Source organism: Podarcis bocagei, assembly GCF_964188305.1.
Source record: "Podarcis bocagei genome assembly, chromosome: 1".
Taxonomy (NCBI): Eukaryota; Metazoa; Chordata; class Lepidosauria; order Squamata; family Lacertidae; genus Podarcis; species Podarcis bocagei.
In genome coordinates this window covers 113017634-113028238 of record NC_138125.1, presented here as the reverse complement: position 1 = coordinate 113028238, position 10605 = coordinate 113017634, and the positions used below count along the sequence as shown (strand labels likewise).

Below are 10605 nucleotides of genomic sequence, written 5' to 3'. Positions count from 1 at the left end.
ACATGCAGATTATTCTGTCCCCTTTTTTTCTTCAAAGCACTACAACTCGGGATCAAACAACCAAACTGATAAGTTTTGGGCACACCCCAAAAGTGTTTCCTCACACAGTGGTTAGAATAGAATACAAGGCTTTTAAAGGGGTAAGGAAGAAGGATCCATTCATGATGACCAGCTATACTCACTAGAAATGGAGCCTGCATATTCAGAGGCAGTATACCAACAATTACCAAATGCTGACAGCAGTGGAAGGTCTTGAGCTTCCTGGGGGTGTCTCTTTAGCTACTGCTGAAAGCAGAGTGTTGGACTAGAGAGACCTTTGGTCTGTTCCAGGAAGGTCATTATTACAGGATTACATTATTTATCACCTGGCTCACCTTTACATGTTAGCAACCTACAAATGTTGACAACATTTTCTCATTTCCTGTTGTTAAACAGGGTGGCTTGGGTCTTTCCCCCCCTTTTCTTCTTCTTCTTTTTTTGCATTCCTACTTATTTACACTCTTATCAAGTAAATTGGAGGAGGAATTCAATTCACATACAATATTTCAAACAATCCTCGCTATTACCCAGTGACAGAACTCTGTACAGGTCTTTGCCAACTCTTGCAAGCCAAGTGCCTATTTCTGTTTAGTTCCTTTTGCCTCCCTTCCAGAGAAAGTGCGAAAATATTCTAAACACAGTTGCAATCTAGGGAATTCTCAGATGCTCATCTTCGGAAAATAATTAAAGGCAGGAATCCCCATGAACAAGAATAATTCCCCCCCAAAAAACCCTCTTTAGAATCAGGTTTACACATGCTTTGCATGGGCAAAATACAAATCAATCGAATGCATTCAGCTCAACATGCCAAATGGGGTCCATGAGTGACAGTATCTGCACACCAATACTCTTATAGTGACACAACGGCGACATGCACACTGAGCACGATTTACTGAACGAAAGCATTTAAGATTCTGACCTTCCGTTCCTCTGTCTCTGCCTTCTACTCACCACACTGAGAAAACACAGGCAAGCATCATATCCTTCCCTCACTTGCCTCTCTCTGGCTCACATGAGCTGCAGCTATGCAGTCCTCGAGACAATACGACAGGGAATGTGTGAGGCTGGCTGTAAGGACAAATGCAGATTTTGCTGTCTGCCTTGCCTCGCTAAGGCTCTCGTCTATCCCGGTCATTCGTTCCAGGGGAAGAATGACACCAGCTTTTCTGAGCTAATCGTCCCTCTTCTCTTTGAGCAGCCCAGTTTTCAGGGGGGTGGGGAGAGAGAAAGAGGGAGAGAGAGAGAGAGAGAAGCTCCGTGATCTTCATGCAAACTACCAGCCCGTCTGCTGCCAGCACTTGCTACTCCTGCCAGGGATGACATTCAGGATACGGCGCTGGTTCCACATTATGTAAGGCAGTCTAGGTCAAGTGTAGGAGAGAGTCTACTGGCCTGAACAAGCTAGTGGGTTTCCTGCTTCAGCTTAATGCTTCATGGGGGCATGGAAGTTGGATTATGACCTTTTGCTGCATCTACTTGGGTAATTTTTTTTAAAATGCATGATTTACTGGTAACTATGCTGAGGGATTCTCAACCCCACCCCCATCCTCCAATACCAATGACTATCAGCAATGCACTAGGACGCAGAGGAGAAATTGCTAAGAAAGGAATTTTGTGGTCTGTTTCTTTGCTTGAAAAAGCATTGTGTGTTTCTTGCTAGTCCTTTTCCAGCTTTGAAACACCCTGCAAACAAATAAATAATACATCAGGGCTTGCTTAACAAACATCTCTCTCCATGGGGGAATTACTGTTGATTTGACTGATTAAGCTATGAAAGAAAATCCATTTCCTTCGAGGTGTTGCGGGAGAATATTGTTGGGAATGGCTATTCAGCGTGGCAGATTTACTGCAGTTTGTTGATCTTTGCATTGCCTGGGACTCCAAATGTGTAAAAACGTGCTTTCTTCTTTCATAAGGCAGCTGCTTTGTGTCTGCATTTGAGCTTGTGCCTGTGTGTGTGTGTGTGTGTGTGTGTGTGTGTGTGTGTGTGTGTGTGTGTTTCTTTCTTTGTAATATTAATTCATGGTAAAAATCAAGAAAAGATACTTGGCTAGCAGTCATTTCCTACCTCTGTGTATTTATATCCCCATAATATACACACAGGGGTGTGTGTACTGCGGACAAGACTGTACCCAGTGACTGCTCTGCAGATATACAGAGAGAGAACCTTTGATGGTGTTTGCAGTCGAAGGATTTGTGTAGCCAAAAGGGTTCAAATAATATGCTAAAGTCTATTCCAAGAGTCCGGGGGTGGAATATTGATCCCTGAATAGCATTCTGTTACCAATGATGGATTTGGATTGTTGTTTTTTGGGGGGGAGAATCTCAGTATTGGGTTGCAGCAGAGCAGGCCTTGGGTAGTGAAGAGCACAATATTGATGCAGTCGCCTTGTGGACAGAATTTCAAGCAAACAGACTCATTTTGCTGGAGTGTTACCACTTAATGAGGCTGCATGATACACTGGACTGTACCCTGAAGCTCGGAGGCACTGTTCAGTACCATGGACAGCAACAAAGCACTGTTCAATCAGACCATATATATAACAAGAAGCAGGGCAGAAGTCCCTTAAAAGAACTGCTCATCTGTAAAACTTCTGTGCAACCAAAGCTCAAGTATGCTGCTTACTTATTATTATTTTTAAGCTAGCTACGGTTACACATCCTGGAGTGGGGGAAAGGAGAATTTCTTCAGTCAGCACACTGACTCATTAAATTCTGCTAGCTTGCATCTGGGTTCTAGAAAGATTGGCTGCGTTCATACTGCTTTATCTTGCAGAACGACTAGGCTTCTTTAGCCTATATGAAGATATTAAAGGGGTGTTCTGGCTTGTAACAGTGAGATCTCACTTGTTCATATCATTTATGTCACTTTTTTATGAAAATAGTATATCATTGCTGTTTCTTTTCAATATCCACAATGAAGTCATTTTCATCATTGCTATTCTTTCGCATCTATCAGTGGAGGGGGTAAGTTGCCTGATTACCATTTATCTTTTTTAAAAAAAAATATGAAAATACTTTCTGTTGGGATATCCAGAGACTTGTGTGATAGGCATAACACAAAGGAGGGGGTAAGGAATACAACCAATAACAAATGTTAAGGGAAAAGAACTTCCATTCTAATCTTAGATATCTGTCATTATATCCTTTGGGAAATACTGTCGTGCAATGTATAAAAGGGTAGTTTCCTTGTGCTAGTTCTGAAAATTATATTTAAAAGATATTATATTGGCTGTAAGCAACACAGGCTTTTGGATAAAATAGAAGTACTTGTGCTATTAATCTGGTGTATTTTAGTTCCCCGTTCAACATATATTACAGCCCAATCCTATATATGTTTACAGAGAAGTATGTCTCATTGGATTTAGTAGGGTTAGTGTGTTCATAGGATTATAGTGTTAGGCTTTGCTTGGGTTTGGATATACTTCCCCTCCCCCTCCCTTTCTTCATCTTCATATTTTTTGCTACTCTCAGCAGTGAAGGAGACAGTATCTTGTTCTCTATTGGTAACTGAGAGGACTGTGTGTGTGTGTGTGTATTTGTGTATATACAGCAGGAAGTTATGGATACAGATTTCATACCTCTTGCCAATTAATCTGATTCATTTACACCAGCACAACAGTGTGATGTAAATTCCTATACATGCACAGAATAAGTTTCATTGGTTCCCATGGAACTTTCTCCTAAATGCGTATGCCTGGGATAGCAAGTTTAATATATAACACAACCCTCAAAGTCAATTTGATAAAGCCAAAGAATTGTAGCCAGCTGATCTTTATTAAATATAGGATTCAAAGAAGTAGAGGACCTTCTTGGTGGTGGCACCCACCCTGTGGAATGCCCTCCCATGAGATGTCAATGAAATAAACAACTATCCGACTTTTAGAAGACATCTGAAGGCAGCCGTGTTTAGGGAAGTTTTTAATGTTTGATGTTTTATCGCTTTTTAACTAATAATAATAATAATATTGTGTTTGGAGCTGCCCAGAGTGGCTGGGAAAACCCAGCCGGATGGGCGGGGAATGAATGAATGAATGAATGAAATTATGTTTTGGTTTTGGTTTTGGTTTTTTTTAAAAAAGTTCTGTTATGCTGTTTTAGATGTGAGGCCTTTCTTGGTTCCCCAAAGAGCCAAAAGCTAACAAGCCATCCCTCATGGTGACCACTGCAAGCCAATTAAAGTGCATAGAGTCTAGGCCATTTTGAACAAGGGTACAGGACCTGATACCCCACACACACAGATTTGATGGAGTAAAACACCCATCTCCCCTGACCACTGGCCATGCTGGATGGGGCTGATGGAAGCTGGAGTGCAGCAACATCTAGGGATGCCACAGGCTCCCCACCCTTGCTTATGAGGATTCAACTGTCTCCTTGTTCACTCATTCTTTATCCCATGTAATAAAACCTCCAGGTGGTTTACAGAAATAAAACTTCAAAGTGGTTTATCAAAGGCTACTAGCCATGATGGCTCCGTACTACTTCCTGTTGGAGGCAGTGCGCCTCTGAATACCAGTTCCTGGGGAATGCAAACACAGAGAATGCTGTTGCCCTCATGTCCAGCTTGTGAGTTTCCCCACAGCAATTTGGTTGGCCCCTGTAAGAACAGGATGCTGGGCAACATGGGCCTTTGGTCTGATCCAAGAGGACCTATCTTAATCTCTTGTGGCTCTCTAAGATCTTATGTGCAATTAGAATTTCAAGCATTTCATTCTTTTCAGAGTTCTCACAGGGTTATGTTCATAAGTGGATTTGTGGCATTCCTAAAGGAGCACTGCTTTTTCAGAGAGGTTCAGGAAACAACTCACTGTTGCGTAAGTGTTCTAGCTTCTTTGTTCAGGAGTCACCTGATATTTCTCCCCTTTTAAGTACCTAGCAGTAGCATATTTCAATATTAATTTAGTGCTGTTCCTGGTTCCATGCACAGAGCAGTGTATGTACACATGGATCACCATGTAGGTGATCATCCTTCCCAATTTCAGCTTTGGGAAGAAACTCCTTGTGTATTGTCAGGATGCACCAATGTCTATGTGTGTACAGATGCACTTTTTTGGCATATCAGTGCTCCCACGTGCTTGGCAGTGCCATGGGTAAAGTTGGTGGCCTTGTGGTCTGGCAATGGCCTTGACAAATCTCACTGGCAAAACCCAGATTAAAGCCTGAGAAGAGCCACATTATTTTTTTAGTGTGGCAGAAAGGTTGGGGCAGTGCATGCAGGGCAAAAACACTGGGGCCAGGGGCAGTGCACATGCCTCCTACAAACCTCCCCTTCTCCACATCCTTCTTGGGTGCCTGAATGAGGCCAACACCAAATGGAAATGCAGGCCCAAGTTATTTCTGTGACCAGGCCATTGTTTTTATAGATCCGTCTGGACATTGTTGCTGTAGGTTCATCTAAGCATCTGGATTCGTCCCTGTAGTCTTTTGCACAGATCAGAGTAATTTAAGAAAGCAACAAACTGCTATTTTATTTCTTCTGTATCTGTGCCCCACTTCGTGGTGTATCAGAAGGCCTGGGATTCCTGTGAGAACAGCTTGCTTTGTTCAGGTGCTGTTTCAAGAGGAATCAATGCAAACGTCAAATGTCAAAGTAAATGAATCCATCCCTCTTCCCTCCCCACAAGCCCAAAACTTCCAGAGCATTTGTGCCCACCTCTGTAACATTGGTGCAATACTGTGCGGGAGAGACATAAACATGACTGTCAGTTTTGTGTAGTTGATAGAATGTTGGGCTAAGACAAGGATAAGAAAATGGTGGCTGTTCAGATGTTTCTGGGCTACAATTCCCATCAAGCCTCATCACTGGGCATACTGACTGGGGCTGGTGGAAATTAGAATCCAACAACATATTGAGGGCCACAGGTTCCCTATCCCTGGAGTAGGAAGACTGATGGTGATTTATTTATTTTTTTAGTTCTAGTTCCTGTTGTTGTTGTTGCTTAGTCGTGTCCGACTATTCATGACCCCATGAACCAGAGCACGCCAGGCACTCCTGTCTTCCACTGCCTCCCGCAGTTTGGTCAGACTCATGTTTGTAGCTTTGAGAACACTGTCCAACCATTTCGTCCTCTGTCGTCCCCTTCTCCTTGTGCCCTCCATCTTTCCCATCATCAGGGTCTTTTCCAGGGAGTCTTCTCTTCTCATGAGGTGGCCAAAGTATTGGAGTCTGAGCTTCAGGATCTGTCCTTCCAGTGAGCACTCAGGGCTGATTTCCTTAAGAATGGAGAGGTTTGATCTTCTTGCAATCCTGGGACTCTCAAGAGTCTCCTCCTACATAGCCACAAAGCTCATTGGACTGTTCTTATTATTTATTATTTATTAAATTTGTATACCACCCTATATCCATAGCTCTTGGGGCAGTTCACAATATAAAATCACGATATCAAAAACAAGAACAACCCAATAATCCCCCCCATTTCCACATTTTAAAAGAGCACGTGATGTCAATCAGCCCAAGACTAGTCCTAGTCACTGTATTTTAAGCTAACCTACTTCACATGGTTGTTGAGAGCATAAACGAGGGGTGGAAAGAATGAGTGCCCTCCTAAGCTAATTGGAGAAAGCGTAGGATAAAAAAAAAAAGAGAGATGATGATAGCACACAAATTTTCGTAGTGGATTAATGCCCCAGAAGCCTGAGAACGATGCAGAACCAGGCAGTGTTTGGTGGCAGTAAGCGATCAAACAGACATGCTGTCACAGCTGTTAAGTGGCCTGCTGGGACTCCTTCTCTTGCTTGGGCTCATGGGACCAAGGCAGTCCACTGTCCTGATTACTCATGCGTTGTGCTGGATGGAAAGAGGCTTCCCTGTCTTGCATACTGCAGCACAAACAAAATTGCTTTTTGGTGTAGGCAAAATGTATGACGCTGGGTTGATTCTCGTGGAAAAGTTGCATCTTGCAGCTCCCCTCATTGATTCAGAAAGGGTGTGTGTGTGTGTGTGTGTGTGTGTGTGTGTGTGTGTGTGTGTGCATGGTAGGCATTGGAACAACCTCTATACTGGGATGCTGGCATGTTTGGCAGGAGTTTTGATGGAAGATGAGGCCTGCTTGACCTGCCCAGTATTTTGGGCAGGCCTTGACTGTCTGCTTGGGTGTAATTCCTCATCTGAAAAGCCCCTTTCCCAGCAATCAGGGCTACCTCTAGACTCTGAGGGGAGGGAGGTCAGCCTCAGATTTGGTACTGGCTGATAGAAGAAAACATGCTGGTCAATCTATTTACAATCTCCCATGTCAATCTATAGTAAATTACGCTTAGCAGTTTGTTAGCACATTTTTGCACTGTACTAAAAAGTTTTTGAGATATTTATGGTCAGGACACCTAAATTTTTGGTGCATATGAACCCTGTACAGCTAAGGATTCAGATCCAATTCCTGCCAAAGTGGTGACAAAGTTCACAAAAGCTTTTGCCTGAGACCTTGGAGAGCTGCTGTCAGTCAGAATTCGTAATACTGGGCTAGAAGATGGGGAAATAGTCTTGTGTCAATCAGCTCTTGGTAAATATGTTTATCTTTTGAGTGAGGCCACACCTCCCAAATCATACCCCCCCCCAAAAAAAAACCCCACATCTTTATGCAGAATGCCATAACTGTGATCTTTCAAGACCTGTTAAATGTGCCCTGGTTTGATTTTTCCAGTGGGTCTGCTAGCCCAGCAAATGCTGGTCAACGAGGACCAATGAGGAGCAGCCTCCACTTCTTTGCACTCTCCTTCGGAGCAGCAGAGGCAGATTGGGTTCAGAGGAAGATATCAAGAAAATGGGAAGTGGTGACCATGGCAAGGGCATCCACTGAGAGCATCCTCCCCATTCCCACCCCCATTCTGGAGCAGGCACTTACAGTGGGAATGTTCAGGGATGCAGGAGAGGATATATTGTTTGATTGTATCCTTTTCCAACTTGTGTTAGCAAGTTCCACAATTTAGCAGAGTAACATCCCCCTTTTTAAACTTGCAGCGGATGCGTTTGCTCAGGCTCGCTAAAGCCTCTATAATAACTGTTCTGGTATTTTCCCCTTATTCCCTCATAAAAGATAAGACACAACACAGTATAAAAGTATAAAAGTATAAAAAGGTTTACTCACACATCATTCTGTTCACAATAGGATCCCAGAAGGCAGACTTAGCTTAGAAAAGTAACATATACCTAGAAACTATCTCATAAGAAAACAGTTCCTTTGTCCTTTCTTGGCTGGAGCCAAGAGAGCATCTTTGGCTAAGCAGATGTTCCTTCTTCGATGCATATAGTCAAAAGAGAGAGAGATGGCTGCCCTGCCCTGTGCTTTTGTCGTTACCTGCACAGGTGAGGCCATGCCCACCTCAAGTCACATGCAGAGGAAGTCTGTCCCAGCCCAGAAGGAAACAGGAAGTTTACCAGCTGGCTGGACAAACATTCCTCCCCATGTGTAAACATGTTCACTCTAGGAAGGTTGTATTTGCCTGCTCTTATGTTTCACATCCCACACTTACAACAATGCATGGTTAACTTGTGGAATACATTGTCAAAGGCCAGATATTGGAAATGGGATGCTGGACTAGACGGGTGTTGTTCTGATCCAGCAGGGGAATATTGTGTAGTTGGTGAGGACTGTCTGGGTTTTGATTAAACATTAGCAAGAGGTTCCTGATAATATGGGCTGCTTGACAGAATGCTTCAGAAGGTGGTAGACTCTCTTTTTTAAGTGATTTTTAAGCAGAGGCAGAAAGCCACTCTTCAAGAATGTTGTAGTGGTGGCTTTCCTGAATTGGCTGTGCGTTGGATAGGACGACCTTTGAGGTCCCTCCCAGTTCTCTAGATTTTATGACTTGAGTGGAATTAACTGTGCTTTACTGTTTGTGTTCAGAACTTTGACAAATGAGAGGAATTAGTGTGGTGGAAGGCTTAGATGACACAGTCAGAAAGCTATACAATAAATTTATTGTCTTTATTTCTCTCTCTGAGAAGAACAGAGCAAGAAGAAGAAGCTCCCACCTCCACCCAGAAAACCCTGAGTTCTGTGCCACCTACTGGCTAAATGACATAATGACATTGTCCACATAATAAGGGATACACACAAATGGCTATTCAGGTTGCTCAGTGGCAGAGTCCACTTTGACCCCAAGTTGTGCAGGGGCCATGTAGCCAGATTATTACTAATAATAGTACTATGTACTATGGTGCTATTAACTGAGTGTCCCAAGTCAAGCAAACATAAGATGCTGGTTTTCCTCATGCAAAATGACCTCAGTACCAGGCTCCTAACTTGCAGTCTCAGCACAAAGGTCACTGAGTAAATGCACACAGAAGGTGATCCATATTTTCCTTCCTCCCCTTCAGTCATTCCCTATCAGGGCCAAAGCTTGTCATGTTCCTTGCCATACTGCACTTGTCCTGCCACACAAAAGACTTCAGTCTCCAGTGCTGCCAAGCTCAGGCTTTTCTGAATTACTAAACATTCAGCCCCAGGGGAAGAAATAATGTGAAAAGAAAGTGGAGAATTCAAAGCAGCAGTGATGAAATTAACTCCTCTGTCAACACAGTAGCCCACAGTAGAGTATAAAGTATTAAATCTAATTCTCTTAAGTTCTTTTTTTTTTAATGCAAGTAACACATTAAATAAGTTCATGTTGTCTGGCAAAGAGATGGGTGAAGTAAAATTCACTCATTTCACACAAGGGCAAACAATATGTATGAACAGGGCTCTGTGCTCAGATTGTTCCCTGGCATTTTGATCTACTGCAGGTTCACAACACTGATGGAGGGAGTGTACCACTGGCATACCACTCAAAGCTGATACGGTGCTGGTCCACTTTGGGGGGGGGGGAGTGAGGGGGCTGAATCCAGGCACTTAATGAGACCATCCATCACCTATTAGTGGTGATGTCCTTACCTGAAAGTAGGGATGGGAAGGAAATTAATCCAGTTCACATTTTAAAGTGATCTTACCTAACCTGCACTTCCTGAACCAAGATGTGAACTAAAATGCAGCTCTCCTTCAAAATCCACACTTCTCCAAATTTTGTAAGCAACCAAAGCATGTTGCAACCAGCCAAAGTGCACGTTTGCGGAAAGTGCACCAGAAAATATGGACGTTACTGAAAAGACTATTCAGATATATTGTGCTTTGTATTAGAGAAAGCTTGTTAAGAAAAATGCGCCTATTTGACAAAATTCAAATATCCATACGTTAGGAGAAATGTACACAAAAGTTCACACAATTTTTCATGTGGACTGTCTTGAAGAAAAACTAGCCCACAAACTGACATGGAAATGGGGAGAACTGAACTTAAGATGAGACAATTGAGAAACGGGGAGAAACATCCACCCCTGCCTGCAACTCTGGATGCAGATTTCCACATTTGGACCACTGGCATCAGCACTTGGCAGGGGTGGCCAGCCTGGATGGGTGCTGTCAGCCACGCTGCTGTGCTTACTAGGAAGGAGGGGGCCAGTGTGGTGCAAGCGCAGTGGCAAAGCCAGTTCAGCACCACTGCCACTTCACCCACACCACACTGACACCACACACTAAAGTGCTGTGCATCATGTGTTTCCCTTCCTGATTCAGCTTCTGGGGCAGTGAACATGGAGCC

General features: G+C 43.4%; 1 protein-coding gene across 4 annotated transcripts in view; it reads left to right on the top strand.

Moving 5' to 3' along the window:
• The first annotated feature begins 1308 nt into the window (after positions 1–1308).
• Positions 1309–10605, top strand: part of LOC308585946 (sodium channel protein type 1 subunit alpha) — a 115055-nt gene continuing 105758 nt past the window's right edge. For 2 of the 4 annotated variants that reach the window (XM_081192064.1, XM_081192063.1), the window contains exon 1: positions 1309–1519. The gene's annotated coding sequence lies outside the window, so the exon portion shown is untranslated. The remainder of the gene's footprint in view (positions 1520–10605) is intronic. The other 2 variants (XM_081192066.1, XM_081192065.1) reach the window with 1 other exon arrangement.